The following is an 18,817-nucleotide window of genomic DNA, read 5'->3' as shown; positions in this document are numbered from 1 at the left end:
GTAGATCCCTCAGGTCCTCAGGTACTGGCCTTTTAACTATTCTGAAGATTCCAACAACACCTATCTACTTCCTGTTTCAAATGAATAATACTGGGCAGAAGTCTGCACAGGGATGCTAAAGACACATTAGCACACTGCAAAATACTGTCACCTATCTAACCATCTGTTCCAAAGCAATAGTAATAGATACTGTAGGAGTCTGCAGTGCACAGGGGTTACACACTCATCAGTACCCTCTAAAATACTGTCACTATCATATTTCCTGTTCCACATGAATAGTACTATATAGGAGTCTGCAGAGGGGTTACCTTGTTGGGAAACAGTGTCTATCTCCTCCTGCAGCTTGGTCATAATGTGAGGGCTGGTTGCCAGATTGTAGGCCAGGAAGGACAGAGAGCTACTGGTGGTCTCATAGAGTGTTTCCACAGTGTAATGAAATCGATAGCTTCATTTATTAAGCACAAAATGATTGAGACTGAAAGCTATATGGAGGCAGTTGTACCGACTGTGAGGAACAGTGAGCTGAAGATGTCAAACTTGAGCATTTTCTTGATGTTGGTCACAAAGGGGTCAGAGGGGTTGTGGAGGGAGTCGATGTCGACACTGAATGAAGTGCTGACGACTACATCCATACTGTATGGTCCAAAGAACCTGGAACACAACCACAAAATCTTTGACCACCAGAACCACAACCACAAAATTAAAGGGGGAGTTCACTGAAATTACAAATTCACCTTATCTTCTCGGAGAGAAATACTCACTCTTTTAGTTCAATGGGCTCTTCGTTATCGGCCGTCTTCTTCAGATTGCTGACCAAATTACCAGAGTGCTGCTTCATGATCCCGAACATCTGAGTTGGGAAGGATACATGGAAAAATATGATGATTGATACATGGATTAATATTAATATATCCATACAGGATACATTATGTATATAGTCAAAGAATAAGTGACTCCAAAGATGAACTATTATTCTAAACTCTGTCATCTGACCACTGAACTTATCTAAGATAAGATTAAATATACTTTGTTGTCCCGGATGGAAATTTGTCTTAGACAATTAAAGTTGCTGCTTCACACAACAACAAACAACAATGAATACACACTATACACATAGTACAAATCACATAAACACACACACACACGTCAGAGTTGTTAGTCATTCATTTATTTGTGTTGTTGGAATGAATAAAAGAAGGAGAGGAGAGATGGGACTGTACCTCTTTGATCCGCCCACTGGTGAAGGAGGGAGACAGGACACTGCGGATCCGTCTCCATGCATCATCCTCAGCGATAAACACGGCGTCATACAGAGGCCCGTTGAGATAGAAATTCTAGAAAAATAACAATGATTATATACTGCAAAATTAACCGAATATTAATAATGCTATAATAACAATGATATTATCTATTTAATGAGCCCTTATGTTTTTTTCCCCATACAACAACTTCAATTTAGCGTATTACCCTCCTGTTAGTGAAAAGGGAGTAGCATTCCTTGATGAGGATGGTTTTGATCATGGCTGTGTCCATGATACACAGGACGGGCTGACGGCCATCATAGATCCTACAGACCAGCAAAAACAAAGATAGTTAGATATACACTCACCCAACACTTTATTAGGAACACTATACTAATACTAGGTAGAGCCTCCCTTTGCTCTCAAAACAGCCTCAATTCTTCGTGACATTGATTCCTTTGAGATTCTGGTCAATGATGACATGATTGCATCACGCAATTCCTGCACATTTTTCAGGTGCACTTTCAAGATGTGAATCTCCCGTTGTGCCACATCCCAAAGATGTTCTATTGGATTCAGATCCGGTGACAAGGAAGGCCACTGAAGAACACTGAACTCATTGTCATGTTCATGAAACCAGTTTAAGACGACTTTTGCTTTGTGACATGGTGCATTATCATGCTGGAAGTAGCCATTAGAAGGTGGGTAAATTGTGGCCATGAAGGGATGCACATGGTCAGCAACAATACTTAAATAGGCTGTGGCATTCAAGCAAATATACCGTAGATAGAGACAGACAGACCCATCACAGATCCTGCACTCTTTGAAAAAGTGCTACCTAGAACCAAAAAGGGTTCTTCTTCCACTGTCCCTTTGAAGAAACCTTTTGGGTTCCATGTAAAACCCTTTCCACAGAAGGTTATACAGTACCGTGAGTAAGTAATGGGACAGTGAAGCATTTTTTCTTCTGTTTGGATTTGAAATAAAAACGTAGAGATTTTTATTTTTTATATAATGTAATTCAGAAATTCCAACACTTTTATGCATAATCCCCCTATTTCAGGCTACACAAAAGTGATAGGACAATTGGCTTGACAAGTGTGTTCGTCAGGTGTGTTCCGTCACATAATTTGTGCAGTCTGCTATTGGTGTCTTGTCAACATGAGGACCAAAGAGATGTTATTGAAAGTCAGGGAAGCCATTATGATGCTGAAATATCAGAAAAAAAATAAACATAGCCAAAACCTTAAACCTACCAAAATCAACAGTTTGGAACTTCATTTAACTTCATTAAAAGGAAAGAAAGCACTGGTGAGCTCAGAAATCGCAAATTACCTAGTAGGCCAAGGAAGACTTCCAGTGGATAACCAAAGAATGCTCACCATAATTGAGAATCATTTATTTACATCTTGTCAGTCCAAGTACAAGTAAATGGCTCCAAACTCATTGGACAGCATTTCATCATACAGCAGGACAATGACCCAAAACATACTGCCATAGGAACTAGGGAATTTTTCAGGGCCAAAAAGTGGAAAGTTGTTGACTGGCCAAGTCAGTCTCCAGATTTAAATCCTATAGAACATGCATTTCATTTGCTCAAGAGGAGACTTAGGGCAAAACATCCTAAAAAAACAACAACAGTCGCTGCAACATAGCATTACCAGAGAAGATACCCAGCGTCTGGTTGGGTCAATGGGTCACAGACTTTTGCACTTTTGCATACAAAGGATTGGGGACCAAATACTAAACATGAGTGCTTAATTTAGACATTTGATAATGCAAAAGAAGGAAAAATGCTTGGGCACCAAAATGGCTAGAGCCAGCCCTGATTAACAGAACCTTTATCGAGCGCACAACATCACATTAATGCCCATAGGAAGAATGAGAATAGAGTATCAACAAAATAACCAATTTAACGCAATTTAAAACAACATACGTCTGTAAGTTTTAACCATACGTTAACGTGCGTCAAGGACAACGCGGGAGAATGATGCCCGTGATGGGCCTAACCCAAAACTCAAAGAATATCTCGCTGTCCCTCTCCTTAAATATCATTCCCAACAAAGGACAAGGTGTTAGATACATTACAATAGCAAAGGAATTGACAAATGGTGAAAGCTGAAAAATCTGAAACATAGTCAAAACCTTAGACTTAGAAAACCTTAGAAGAAAGCAATGCTTCCAAATTCATTGGATGGCGCTTCATCATACAGTAAGACAATGACCCAAAACATATTGCCATTGGAGCTAGGGAGATTTTCAGGGCGAAAAAGTGGAAAGTCCTTGACTGGCCATGTCAATGTTTGGATTTAAATCCTATTGAACATACATTTCATTTTCTGATGGTAAGATTTTGGGCAAAAAGACCTGGCAAAAAGATGGCTGGCCTGGCAGAATATCACCAGAGAAGATACCCAGCACCTGGTGGGGTCAATGGGTCCCAGACGGTTATTGCATACAAAGTATTGTCGACCAAATACTAAACATGAGTGCATAATTTCGAGCATGTATACCAATACTAGACAAAAGAAAAGAAAAGAATCGAGCTAAAGCAAACTATGTTCTGACAGGGTTTGACTCATCTAATACGACATCAGATCTGGATAGGTTCCTTGATTTCCTCTGAAAGGTGACATAGGCATGAAAACATGTACACAACATCAAGAAGAAACCATTGATTAAAGCCAAATCAATTGACAGAGGCATGGCAGAAAATGTGTGTTGTCTCTTTAAAAGAAATGTTAAAAATCTCTTTGTTTTCCCTGAATGAAACAAAGCACAGGTGTTTAAAAGGCCAGCCCCACCCCTGATTACAATGATCCACACATGGAGACAGCCAAAGCAACATAGATCAATAAGACATCGCACATGTCACACCAGAATGTGTGTTGGCAAGTGTGTGCCCTTATAGCCAGGATCCACTCTCTGGTCACATCTCCCTGATGTTGGTTATGAAGAACTTTATCAAACGTTTGGATTTGAAATTAAACAATTACTACAAGGTTAAAGTAGAGATTCTCAGCTTTTATTTGATGGTATTTGTATACACATTGGTTTCACCATTTAGAAATTACCCCACTTTTTATGCATAATCCCCCTATTTCAGTGTACCCAAAAGTAATGGGACAGACTTATCAAATGTCCAAATGAAGCAGTCATGTTTAGTATTTAGTGGACAATCCACTAGTATTTAGTGGACAATAACTGCCTGAAGTCTGCAACCCACTAACCTCACCAGACGCTGGGCATCTTCTTTGGTGATGCTCTGCTAGGCCTGTACTGCAGCCATCTTTAGTTGTTGTTTGTTTTGAGGTCTTTTTGCCTAAATTCTTATCATTAGGGAAATGTAATGCATGTTCAATTGAATTTTAATCTGAAGATTGACTTGGCCAATCAAGATCTTTCCACTAGTTGCTATGGCAGTGTTTTGGGTCATTGTTTTATTGTATGGTGTGGCTCCATCCAATGCATTTGGAGGCATTTGCTTGCACTCAAGCAGACAAGATGTTTCTGTGCACTTCAAAATACATTCTGCTGCTGCCGTCAGCAGGTACAATCATCAATTAAGACAAGTTAGCAAGTTCTAATGGCAACTATACATGCCCACACCTCACACCCCCTGCACCATGTTTCACAGATGAGGTGGTATGCTGTGGATCTTGGGCAGATCCTTTTTTCTCCAAACTTTTGTCACTCTAGTCCATGATAATATTCATCTCATCTGTCCACAATATCTTTTACGAGACCTTTGCAGGCTTTTTAGGTACTCTTTTTTAGCAAACTGTGACCATCCTTTTTGATGATAACTAGTGGTTTTTGATGATAAATGTGTCTTCCTCTTAGTTATAAACAAACCAGAATTAAATGCATAGGTCTATGTATGTATGGATGGATGGATGTTGTCATTGGAACAGCTGGAAGACTTTCTCTGCATCCCCGAAAAAACACATGTACGCAAGCACGCACAAACACACACACACACACGCACGCACGCACGCACACACACACACACACACACACACACACACACACACACACACACACACACACACACACACACACACAGGCATGTTTAAGATATGCGTAGCCCATGTTTATTAGTTGACTTAGTTGTGGGGTTAGTTTAGATACAGCGCACGATGCAACAAACAGGTATAATATCAGCACACCTCAGCATTGCTACACCCACGTGCTACCACAGGGAACTGGTACCCGCATAGTTAGATATGGTGGTCCCACACCAGAGAGAACTGGTATGTTCCAGATCATTATACGAGGTAACTAGCTAGTAAATTATTAATTACTAGAAAGTGCTCAGTAGTCCTAGGGCTACAAACACAAGCTGACCAACCCTCCTGCAAACAGGGTGCTAATATTTCTCAATATTACCTTGTCAAAGCTAGCCAAGGTTCTCAGCTGTCCGGAAACAACAAGTAACTTAGTTAGCCGTCCGTCCCAAGTGCTAGCTGTAGCCTACACATGTGACCTTGCAAGTTCTAATAATAACCTGAGGAATTATCGTCGAGCTAGGGTTCAACAATAACAAAAAATTGAGAGCTCACAGGTTAGCCTGCTAGCTCAGAGAGTTAACAGGTGCTCAGAAGGTGAAAATCATCGTTGAGCTGAACCGTAGGATTCTATCAGAGACAATCTAACGCCCCGTGAGAATCATAGGCTGAGGTGTAGCCAGCTACAACAACACAACTACAGTACACTTTTCAACCTAACGCCCCATGAGAATCATAGGCTGAGGTGTACCCAGCTACAACAACATAACTACAGTACACTTCAGACAGTCAGAGAGTGAAGAGTGGAAAGGATGAAATGGTGCGCTTGTAGCATCCCTTTATTGGGACAGGTGATAGGCGTTGCTATCACTTGCAAGTGTGTACGAGGTGTGATTCTGTGAATCAAGATGTAAGTACAGTGCTCTCGGAAAGTATTCAGACCCCTTCACTTTTTCCACATTTTGTGATGTTACAGCCTTTTTCCTCATCAGTCTACACACAATACCCCATAATGACAAAGCAAAAACAGGTTTTTAGAAATTGTTGCTAATTTATTAAAAATAAAAAACTGAAATATCACCTTTACATACGTATTCAGACCCTTTACGTTTTTTGTTGAAGCACCTTTGTCATTATTGCGTATTGTGTGTAGATTAATGAGGAAAAAAATTAATTTCATCTATTTTTGAATAAGGCTGTAACATAACATAATACGGAAAAAGTGAAGGGGTCTGAATACTTTCAGAATGCACTGTATGTGCCTGTTATAGTCCCATTGTGTGATTGGTGTGTGTACTGATTTCTGGCACAGGCCTTAACTGATCCAACAAGTTCACCAATCATCAATGGTGTGATATGAAGTTGATGAATTTTAATGTTACATGCTACACCAGTGCGACAGTGCGACATTGTTGACATTGCGCGGCTGCTGCAGCAGCAACGCAAAATGATTCTTGGAGTGCTGGTATCAATGCTTTTTGGACGCTTAAAAACATATTCAATTAGTTTCATAGTATGGTAAAGTAATAGAAACATAGATTATAGAAATACATACAATAGTGGTACCTGTATGAAAAACAAAGTGATTGTCCTCGTTTATAATTGGAGGTAGAGGACAAACCCCAACTCTAAGATATTCAGACTTGACAAGACTCTCAACATAAAACAATGTACAGAATCCATAAATTAGAAGTTCCTTGCAGAAACAGACTGGGAGGCTATTTCTTCAGCATCCACACGTGCAACTGGTCACGTTTCTGGTGTAAGAGTAAATACTGCCATCTAGGGTTTAGAGATGGTTAACAGGAAATGGATACATTATTTTACGGATGTACTTTAGGCCTACGTTTGAGTAATTTAGCAGAAGCTCTTATCCAGAGCGACTTAAAATAAATAGCTACATTCATCTTCAGCTACATACATCACGGTCATCACAAGTAAGACTTTCTATAATAATAAATGCCACAAGCAGTCACAGTGGTAGAGAAAGGAAGTCAATTTAATTTAATGTTCAACTTAATTTATTGAACTTAAGACAACTATATAAATTGATTTGCTATGTATCCCTAAATAGCAATAGCCAATTGTGTTGAGGTTTCCAGGCTAACGGTGTCGGCATGTGCAGTCCCCTGTCTTATCTCTGCACCCCCACACGCTCTCAGCCAGGGCCACATCAACAAGGCTTTTGACAGAAAGGCTCGTCCCCTGGTTTGCCTGATTGTGTACCAGCTGAGCCATCAGAGGAGTCGCTCTCAACGAGAACATGAGGGTTGTGGCATATCTGGAGCCATCGTTCATCTGAAATTAAAAAAGTAACATCAGAGGGGAGTGCAAGGTGAGACAAGAATTGGACAAATTCAACTGAGAGTTGAAGGTCATGGACTAAATGCTATAGTAAAACTAGCAACAATCACCTTCATCTACTTAGTCTATAGGTTCTCTACCATCTCTCTAATCGTCACCATGCTCACCTTCTTCAATGTCTCCCTCTCCTGTCCTAGCTTCTCTTTTTCCAGACTCTGTTTCGCTCTTTCTTCAGCCACCATCACCAGGGCCTCTCTCCTCTTGATGGCCTCTATCTCTTTTTCCATCTGTTTCTTATCCTTTTTAAATGTCTCCTTCTCCTTCCACATCTTGAGCATTTCTCGCTCCACATCCTGCCCGTCTCTTTTGATTTTCATCCACTCCTTCTTTATTATTTGCAACTCTGCACCGACCTTCTCTGTCTTTCTAAGCATCTCCATTGAGGTCTCCTTTTCCTGCTCTAGCTTCTCCTTTTCCTGGCTCAGTTTAAGTCTTTCTTCGGCCTCCATCACCAGGGCCTCTCTCCTCTTGACTGCCTCCATTTCTTTTTCCATCTGTTTCTTGGCCTTGAGAAATGTCTCCTTCTCCTTCCACATCCCAAGCATTTCTTGCTCCACCTTCTGCCCGTCTCTTTTGATTTTCATCCACTCCTTCTTTATCATTTGCAACTCTGCTCCGACCTTCTCTGTCTTTCTAAGCATCTCCTTTGAGGTCTCCTTCTCCTGCTCTTCCTTCTCTTTTTCCTTGCTCAGTTTAAGTCTTTCTTCGGCCTCCATCACCAGGGCCTCTCTCCTCTTGACTGCCACCATGTTTTTCTCCATCTCTTTCTCCATCTGTTTCTTGGCCTTGAGAAATGTCTCCTTCTCCATCCACATCCTGAGCATTTCTTGCTCCACCTTCTGTCCGTCTCTTTGGATTTTCACGCTCTCCTTCCTCATCATATTTAACTCTGCCTCTGCCTTCTCAGCCTTTCTAAGTATCTCCTTTGAGGACTCCTTCTCTTTCTCAATCTCCATCATGAGGATCTTGATCCCACTGTCCATCTCCTCCCTCTCCCTATTGAACTCATTCCTGTCCTCCTGCAGTCTTTCTGCCTTTCTGGCCAGGATCTCCTCCTCCCTCTGCCTAACTTTTTGGTCCCTTCTCTTTTGTTTCTCATATTCCTCTATCTTTTTCTCAAACTCTGCCTTCTCTGTCTTAATCCTCTCATGCTCCTTCCTGATATCCTCAATACTCATATATATTTTCACCTCCATTGTTTTTATGCACCTACAGTAGATAGAACACAAACAAAAATGATTGAAATAATCTCCACACACCCATACTATAATGCAACAGGAATGTCAGAAAGATTCCCCAAATGAGAATGGTATAACAATCTTTGAGTTTGCCCTTCTGAATCAGTCAACAAATACCAGTACACCGATTGGCAGCAAAGAAATGTTATTATCTATAATGTGCGTTCGGCTGGCGTCATAATGGGTTTGGAATGACTATCATGGTAATTCACTGCCTAACAACTCTTATCAGCGTTCGATGCAATGGTTCGAAGTGACTTGGTCCTGTCAGAGGCCTATGTTAGAGTCAGCAAAAGCTTCCAGTGTGGGTTGGCTGGCTATGTTTGTTGACACACCTTGAAATATAGCCTACAATTGTGGCCAACAGGTCAAATATCAGTGGCCATATAATGGGCACATTTTATTAACTGGAATCGGCCTGGTACAGGTAGGAGCCTATAGGCTAATAAGCAGAAGACCTCGGCAAAATTAAAATAGCCCTAATTCAATTCATGCATTTAGGTCTCTCATAATAATAATAAAAAATATATTTTATTTGGAATGTGTTTTTCATTTGTAGCCGACAATTTCAAAGCCTGTGCAGTTGAGTGCAATAGACACACAAACAAAAACACTAACAAAACACTAACAACAACAAGAGGACAGGACCTAAAGGAAGGCCTTTCTAAAGATGTGAGTTTTTAGGCATATAGAAATATCCAACGCTGAATTCGACTTAATGGGAATATCATCTCCTAGTGACAGATATCTCTCAGTGACATTTTTACGCGTCCCTTGTCCAAATGCTGTAAAGGTAGTCGGCCTATGCCGTCTCAAGTATTTACAAATACAAGTGTTATAAAACTATACTATATGTCAACTATACTACATCTCTGGCCTACATTAGCCTACCTCAGTCAGTAGGCTGTGTATAAGCGCCGAATCTTCCGGTTATAATCTCTTTATATCTCACTCTGGTAATACTGATACTACTGATAATACTTAGCTCGTTATGCCACTGAACTAAAAGTTCAAGAACTTTGTGTATTATTGCAGAACATTCTCAATTCTGTGTACATATCAACGTCATAATGATACCAATAGCAACGCATTTTGGGTGGAATCCTAACTCCAAATCCGCGCGCGTAAATCTTGCATTCATGTCAATGGGAAATTGATTCGATTTACACGCGGATCTCGAGATTCCACTGCAATACACATTTAAGTTTAAGTTCATTTGAATTTATAGTGCATTTTACCCACAATATACGGCTTACACAAAAGTAGCCTACAAGACAAATACAACATTTGAAAAAACATATTGCATAGAATCAAATTTGGGGATATACAGGGTTTTTTTCTTTATAAAGTACATTACAAACATAAAGTCTCATAAAGTACATTACAAATACGAAACAATTATTAGTCTTATTTTTTATTAGTAATAATAATAAGTCTTTTATATTTAATACAAAATAGATCAAATGGTGAAATTGGTGTGTATAAATATAATAAACTTGACTCATAATCCGTATAGTGCTGTTTTTGGAGTAATTACTAATTACTAGTAATTACTAGTGTGTGCGGACTGCGCTCTCTGTCCCGTCTCTCTGCTGTGGGGCAGCGGAGCACTCTGCCCCATCGTTGCGAGGGGAACAACGTGAGCGTGATTGGCGTAAGCAGGGAAAACCTCACGCAAATTATATTGGGTATGAATTCTGCCTAGCAACAGGTGGCGAAAAACTATTAAACGCTAATGTCGTTAACGTGGTCTGACATGACAGGAAATGATCACAAAGCAATTCAGTTCATCTACTGTACGTCTATCGCTAATGCTAGCTAGCTAAAGTTTTCACAATGAATCGTGTAGATTATTTGTTGACCATGCGGTTCAGTACATTGCCTTTGGAAGAGAAGTTGGAGATAAAACGTTTAGGGCCAACAGGAATGGTTTGACAAAAAGAGATGGCTAACCGCTACCACCTCGAAACATGCGCTGTTCTGTTTCCCATGTATGATTTTTGGTGGAGACTATTTGGGCATCGGCTGGATTCAAAGACATTATACATCTGTCAGAACAGAACAGACACCAGCGACTGAACGGCCTTGACATGCTTTCCATTGAAAATGCATTGATTCAGGGACAGATGGATTTCAACAGTAAAGTCATCGAGAGGTTTGCTGAAGCAACGAACCGCCGAACTACTTTCCTATTCAAGTGAGCAGGTCTGTTTGGACATGTATGACAAATGGACAATGCGCCGTTCACTGTCGACTATATTGCTTTTGTTTTGTAGTCATTTTAAACGTTATACTGGCTGTGATATAAAGTGGAGGACTAAATGTTACGTATAGGCCTAATATCTAGACCGTTGATGGGCACACTTGTTACTTGTCGCTTTCAGAACCCTGGACTGGGCTCCGGCTGTATATTCATATAGTTCCGTTAATTAGCCTAGCCTACTTTCCGTGATTTAATGTGACTTTTGTAGTGTGTTATAGCCTCTGCACTGATGCTATTTATTTCACATTTAAAATAATACAATTGATAAAACCTGATTAAACTTTCCTACAAGTTAACGATGTGCCGAATGCTTGTATTTTGATTAAACATGCAAGTTATTGAAGACACGTGTCTGTCTCATCTTTTTACTTTGTTGCAGTATAGGCGTTCTGTGTCGCGCTGAAGCGTATGAAGTGTATTCAGTTATGGGGTTTACTGTACATACTTTTTCTCTGCACTGTTCCTGCTGCAGAGGATGCGTAAACGATTTTCCCATGTTGTTTTTTGGTTGTGGCCTGTGTTTATACATTTAGGCTATTAGTTGTATCCTACTTTTCAGTTTTACAAGTCAAATCTTATGACAGATGAGATGGCACTTCAACCGATAAAATGCAGGTACATTTTGACTACTGCTGCACTACGATACCCATAAATAGACCCAATACATTGGTAACTGCACTACTTATACAGCTCATATACTGCTTATACTGTTCATACTGCATTCTATATTTATTCTGCTTATAATGTTACTGTTAATACATATATTGCTTATACTGCACTACTTATACTGCTCATATACTGCTTATACTGCTCATATACTGCTTATACTGCACTACTTATACTGCTCATATATTGCTTATACTGCTCTACCTGTATATATTGTTCACATTGCACTTTTCTGCTTTTTTGCACTTCTGGTTAGACGCTAACTGCATTTGGCATGTTGTTCATTCTCATGTTATGATTTAGTTTGTGATTATACACACGTTTTTAGCGTGATGATAGAGACCCACTACCAGACGAGTACAAAACATACACAAGTCACATGCAAATCCCTGCACTGCAGACGACAGACAACAACTGTCTCTGTACAACGAGTCCTGGACCTCCACTAATAGACAGATACAAAGAGAGCAGCATACAGTAGCAGCAGAGCCCAGAGGCGAGGCGAGGCAAGGCAAGGCAAGGCAAGTTTATTTATATAGCACATTTCATACACAGAGGCAATTCAAAGTGCTTTACGTAAAATAGATAAAAAGGAAAGAGCATGAAAGAAAAATTAGAATAAAAACGCATAAAAGACATAAAAAAAAGAATAAAAGTCACAGTGCATTTTAGGGTCACAGTGCAATTATTAGCGCCAATTTAGTTTCAATTTAAGGCAAAAGCGAAGCCCTTTTTTTTTATTTTTTCCCATTTTTGAAAGTAGCCAGTGTTGGGGCTGATCCTAGATCTATGTGTAACATAATAACTGAGAGACCTGCAGCAGGGCAGGTCCTCATCACTGGCTGTCTGCTTTGAGCTGGTTGTCGTTGGACTCCTGGCAGCGGAACAGGTCCATCTCAATGGGGATCTGGTGAGAGTTGACACACAGTTAAAGTATGAAGGAACGAGTAAAACAGATGTCAGCGTTACACTATGAATGTTACCTAACACAGTGTCACTGTTACGTTCGGGTAGCATTGCACTATAAATTCAAATAAACTCAAACTCCTGGACAACCTCTCTTGGGTCGACATACATTAAAATGGCCCTATGAAGTCTCGAGGGAGTTTTGCAGAAATACAAATAGCTTTTTTTTAAATCTCACACTTCCATCATTTAGTAGGTAGCCTATACTGAGGATGATTGGCGCCTAGTACTGAAAAATGCAATCTGGGAAATTAAATGGGGAGTACATACTCATGCAGTACGCAAGTACAGAATTGTAGTATGGGGGTTCAAACCCGGGTCTCCCATGTGGAAGACACAAACGCTACTATTAAGCCAAGAGGACATCCTCAAGGTCTGAGGGCGACACTTCAGTTTACATGTCTCAGGCAGGGCTACCTCATCACGCGAGTGTGATTCCAAAATCACCTCTGCTACATATAGAAACGCAACAAAGTCATAGGTACAAAATTATATTTACAATCATTGTATCATTATTTTGTCTCACCTCTGTCTCTTTGCAGACGGTGAAGTTGAACCTCTGTAGAATCTCCACCATCGCCAGTTTCAACAATACCAGAGCGAATCGCATCCCGATACAGTTCCGTGGGCCCAACCCGAACGGCATGTAGGTGTATGGGTCGATGCTCTCCTTGTTCTCCTTACTGAACCTACACACGGAGAGTTCAGAGGAGGAGGGGTTAAAGAACATATCAATTAAATCACAGTAATATGATGGTTATACATGGTTGAAGAAACCTGTTTGTGTTTGGTCGTCGCATTTAGGTTTGTTTTATGGTTGTTTGTGGAACACTGCTCTTATCGTTGCTGTTGTGATTGATATTGTGGTTGTGGTTAAGATGTGGCCCATTACCTCTCTGGTTTGAACTCCTCTGGGTCTTCCCACACATCGGGGTCACGGTGCAAGGTCCAGATGGGTATCATGACGACCATACCCTTGGGGATGGTGATGCCGCTGATCTCAACAGATTTCTTGGCGACTCTTTCAAGTCGATGGGGTACAACCTGAGAGACTCGTTGATCACGCTGTCTAGATAGTCCATCTGCATCAGAGCCTCGTACTGGATAGGAGCCTGCACAGGGATATTACACTCACATGAGCACTAGTGATTGGTCGTTCACGTAGCCGTAGCCCAGAACTAACTCTTTTTCGTCGCAAATCTGAAGAGCTGTTAGTTTTTTGTGTTTTTTGGGGGGGAAATGAACACAGTACTATACTTATTCTAATCTGCATAGCCTAATTTCATGACACCCGCATACAGAACGCCATTACTTTCAATGTACGTGTGTAATAGTGTCTTGCTTTTTTGTTATACATGAATAAACAAAAAAATCGCTAAATAATGTTATCTTGATAGTTAGAAGAAAATACATTTAGATTCCACTGAACAATGTAAATGATAGATGTACACAAGGATCAATCAGAAGTCAAAATGCCACTAAACTGGGCTGCTTTTAGTGGATTGACTGCTTGGAATACTGAATGTGCTACAGTCTATTATTTCCTATCACAGTCGACAGACTACAAGAAAACTGTCAGGTGGTTCAAATGTGAATAACTTGGTATCCATTCCATTAACTGTGGCCGGGCAGCACCGAACAGCCCAGAGAACATTACCATGGTGCTTTTGAATATTAGGTCCCTATCTGGCAAAACCTTTATTGATCTTATCTCAGAGCGAAAGCTGCACTGTAATGTTTTTATCTGAAACCTGGCTAAACATGAATGCATGTCAGTCTATTAGAAGTGGGGAAAAATATATTTTCACTCTATTATTTATCTAGCCATGTCGCTGAGCAGATGAGAATTTCATGATGAATATGAATATGAATAGTACACCATCAACAGCTTCCTCCTGTGATAATGATTTAGCAACCAGCTTCAACACCAAACTAAGGGCAACTATCGACTCTGTAGCACCAGTCAAACTGAAAAAGGCTGTGGCCAAATTTAAAAGAATTTGCAGAAAGTCTGAGCGGACAAAAACTGCAGGTCCACCTTGATATTCTTCGAGAGCATCTTTCTGCTTTTAATAAGGCAATAAAAAAACGCCAAGACAGACGGGATCATTTCTCAAAATTGATAATGAATCATAACAACTCAAACAGTGCTCTTTTCAACGATTGACAGCCTTATAAATCCCGCCCACAAGACACCTGGTGATCTGCTCTCCACCTACAAATGTGAGGAATTTGCAACATACTTCTGAGATAAGAGAACCAATATTAGGTGAGGAGGATCACTCAGGCAAGACCTGAAGATGTGTTTGATGACTTGTTACCCCACCTTCCACCACATGGAAGCACTATGAACTCTTTTGCAGTGGTCATACAGAAATGCTCAGCAAAGTGGGGGTCTGTTCATCTGCACCTAAAACTACCATGGTGAAACCCCTCCTGAAGAAAAGTAACTTAGACTCTTCAGTCCTTAGCGATTTTAGGCCAATCTCCAACCTTCCCTTTTTAAGCAAAAAAATAATAATTCTTGAAAAAAAGGTGTTCAAACTGTTAAATAATCTCCTTCTTCCCAACTGTACCTTTGACATGTTCCAATCTGGCTTTTGTGCCGATCATAGCACTGAGATAGCACTATGTTGTTAAGTTATTAACTAGGTTCTTAATGTCCTTAGAATTAATTAATTAATGCTGATGCCAAAATGCTCTTTGTCCTTGTCCTGGTCAAACTGTCTGCACACTTAAAGACACTACTTACAGTAACACTAAGCACTAGGCAAAAAAACAAGGTGTTACCATTGACTCAGATCTTAATTTTGAAACCCATATCAAGAATGTGACTAAAACATATTTGTATCACTTAAAGAAGAGTAAGTAAGTTTGCCGGAAATCTGCCATCGTGGAGAAATTCTGTCTGAAGTTGTCCAAACAACAACATCCTCCCTAATAATAATATATCCCCCCGAAATGAACTTGCAGTGTTGGACATTAGCTGTTGTGTTTCTACATGCGCACACGATTGGGAGAGGCAGCCACCAGAGAAAGGTCAGTCTACTCCCCTAGAACACCCCTGGCACTCACAACATGTTTATATGCAAACCGAATGTCAGGTAGGACACTGCATTTTAAAAAGCGTGTTTTTATTCATAAGGGATTTATTATAAGGGATCTTGTTCCCTGATCGCTACCGATTAAAGATAGTCATTACAACCGTTAGGAAGCTTTTAGAACGCTTGAATATTACATGGACCTTTACAGAACACAGCTGTAAAGGTGCAACCTTTCCTCTCCCAGGCTGACACTGAGAGACGAATGCATGCTTGTATTACTAGCAACCTTGATTACTGTAACACTCTCCTGTCTGGTCGACCAAAGAAAGCTCTTGGCAAATGATACAAAATGCAGCAGCACGAGTCAGATGGAGAGCACATATCACACAAGTCTCTGCACTGATTACCTGTTAGTTTTATAATTTATTTTAAGATAATTGTATTAGTTTAGAAATCACTCTATGGTCATGCACACCACTGCATGTCAGACATGCTTTTAAGGTATATACCCTGTAGATCCCTCAGGTCCTCAGGTACTGGCCTTTTAACTATTCTGAAGATTCCAACAACACCTATCTACGGACCCTGGACAATCCACTATTCTATTGCTACAATGCACTATTGCACTATTATTATTTTTTTTATACAGAATACACAGTATTTGGCTGCTACTTACTGTCTTTACTGACTGCTCTTTTTGCACTGTTTAAATTATTTTTATTGAATGTTTTACTTTTAGTATGTGTTATCTGTTGTGCCTGGGCACTTTATCTGTCTCACCGTGGGAGAGTGAGAAACGTCCTCTCGATTCCTTTGTATGTCTTGACATGTGAAGAATTGACAATAAAGCCACTTTGACTTGACTTTGACTATCTACTTCCTGTTTCAAATGAATAATACTGGGCAGAAGTCTGCACAGGGATGCTACAGACACATTAGCACACTGCAAAATACTGTTACCTATCTAACCATCTGTAGGAGTCTGCAGTGCACAGGGGTTACACACTCATCAGTACCCTCTAAAACACTGTCACTATCATGTCACTATCACACTGTCACTGTCACTATCACCTGTTCCACATGAATAGTACTATATAGGAGTCTGCAGAGGGGTTACCTTGTTGGGAAACACAGTGTCTATCTCCTCCTGCAGCTTGGTCATAATGTGAGGGTTGGTTGCCAGATTGTAGGCCAGGAAGGACAGAGAGCTACTGGTGGTCTCATAGCCAGCAAAGATGAACATCATTGCCTGGGACAAGATCTCATGGTCACTCAATCCTATGATGATGGGAGAAATGGGGTGGTAGGTGTGTTTGTAGGTATAGGTGTTTGAGGCAGGTACTGTATGTGTGTGTGTTAGATGCTAGTATACAGTGTGTGTGTGTGTGTGTGTGTGTGTGTGTGTGTGTGTGTGTGTGTGCGTGTGTGTGTGTTTAAGGCAGGCACCTTTACTCTGCTCCTCTCCCTTTGAGTTGCTGTCTTTCTGCGAGTCTATCATCAGCTGCAGGAAATCTACCCGACTCTGGAAGCAGGCTTACGTCAGATCAAAATCACATGAGAACTACCAGATGCTACCAAATCTCTACAATTGTATTACACAATACTGGCTGAAGATCGTATATTTGATCAGATATATTTACATACCTTCCTGGTGCTAGCCACGCGATTGGACTTGATCTTCTGAAAGACAGCGTAGAAGAAATCTGTGACCGAGGCAGGGAATAGGGATACCTCCTTGTTTGCCATAACAGGACCCATGAAGGGGAAGAATGCTGGACGGACAGGAAATGCCACGGTTACAAACAGGAACAGGAAATACCATGATACGTGACTCCAATCCTATTCAATGCACAGCCCTGTCCAGAAACAACTCCTAGGCTCTATCCCTAGACACTTCTGTATCCAATCCACTCAGATCTCCAAGTGTCCAGCATTTAGGAACTAGAGGTTGGTTCTCGACAGGGCCCATGTGTTTGTCAAATGAGTAGAGCGCAAACCATTGGCAGTGTGGTTTATGTCAGTCTAATCAATGAAATCAATAGCTTCATTTATTAAGCACAAAATGACTGAAAGCTATATGGGGGCAGTTGTACCGACTGTGAGGAACAGTGGGCTGAAGATGTCAAACTTGAGCATTTTCTTGATGTTGGTCACAAAGGGGTCGGAGGGGTTGTGGAGGGAGTCGATGTCGACACTGAATGAAGTACTGACGACCACATCCATACTGTATGGTCCAAAGAACCTGGAACACAACCACACAATCTCTGACCACCAGAACCACAACCACAAAATTAAAGGGGGAGTTCACTGAAATTACAAATTCACCTTATCGTCTCGGAGATAAATACTCACTCTTTTAGTTCAATGGGCTCATCGTTATCAGCCGTCTTCTTCAGATTGCTGACCAAGTTACCAGAGTGCTGCTTCATGATCCTGAGCATCTGAGTTGGGAAGGATACATGGAAAAATATCATGATTGATACGTGGATTAATATGTGCAAAACATATATTAATATCATGTTTGAAACAGGAATTATTTTAATGTTTATATAGCCTGAGAATATACATCCATACAGGATACATTATGTCAAAGAATAAGTGACTCCAAAGATGAACTATTATTCTATACTCTGTCATCTGACCACTGAACTTATCGAAGATAAGATCAAATATACTTTATTGTCCCGGATGAAAATTTGTCTTGGATTAATTAATTAAAGTTGCTGCTTCACACAACAACAAACAACAATGAATACACACTATACACATAGTACAAATCACACACACACTCTCACACACACACACACACACACATGCGCGCGCATCAGAGTTGTTAGTCATTCATTTATTTGTGTTGTATAAAGGAATGAATGAAAGAAGGAGAGGAGAGATGGGACTGTACCTCTTTGATCCGCCCACTGGTGAAGGAGGGAGACAGGACACTGCGGATCCGTCTCCATGCATCATCCTCAGCGATAAACACGGCGTCATACAGAGGCCCGTTGAGATAGATATTCTAGAAAAATAA

General features: G+C 40.5%; 2 pseudogenes across 2 annotated transcripts in view; both read right to left on the bottom strand.

The window, feature by feature from the left end:
• LOC310824130 (cytochrome P450 3A30-like) overlaps window positions 1-18,817 on the bottom strand; it is a 187,048-nt pseudogene that overhangs the window by 19,082 nt on the left and 149,149 nt on the right. The gene's annotated exons all lie outside the window — the stretch shown is intronic.
• The window catches only part of LOC310823673 (cytochrome P450 3A30-like), a 62,984-nt pseudogene that overhangs the window by 18,431 nt on the left and 25,736 nt on the right, over window positions 1-18,817 (bottom strand). Inside the window, exons 4-11 of the transcript in view lie at window positions 18,692-18,805; window positions 18,142-18,230; window positions 17,883-18,031; window positions 17,434-17,561; window positions 17,242-17,311; window positions 16,907-17,067; window positions 13,638-13,857; window positions 13,231-13,434 (exon numbers count right to left, since the gene is read on the bottom strand). The product of the transcript in view is annotated as a cytochrome P450 3A30-like (transcript). The remainder of the gene's footprint in view (window positions 1-13,230; window positions 13,435-13,637; window positions 13,858-16,906; window positions 17,068-17,241; window positions 17,312-17,433; window positions 17,562-17,882; window positions 18,032-18,141; window positions 18,231-18,691; window positions 18,806-18,817) is intronic.

Source organism: Argentina silus (assembly GCF_951799395.1).
Source record: "Argentina silus genome assembly, chromosome: Y".
NCBI lineage: Eukaryota > Metazoa > Chordata > Actinopteri > Argentiniformes > Argentinidae > Argentina > Argentina silus.
This window is presented reverse-complemented; position numbering and strand designations above follow the sequence as displayed.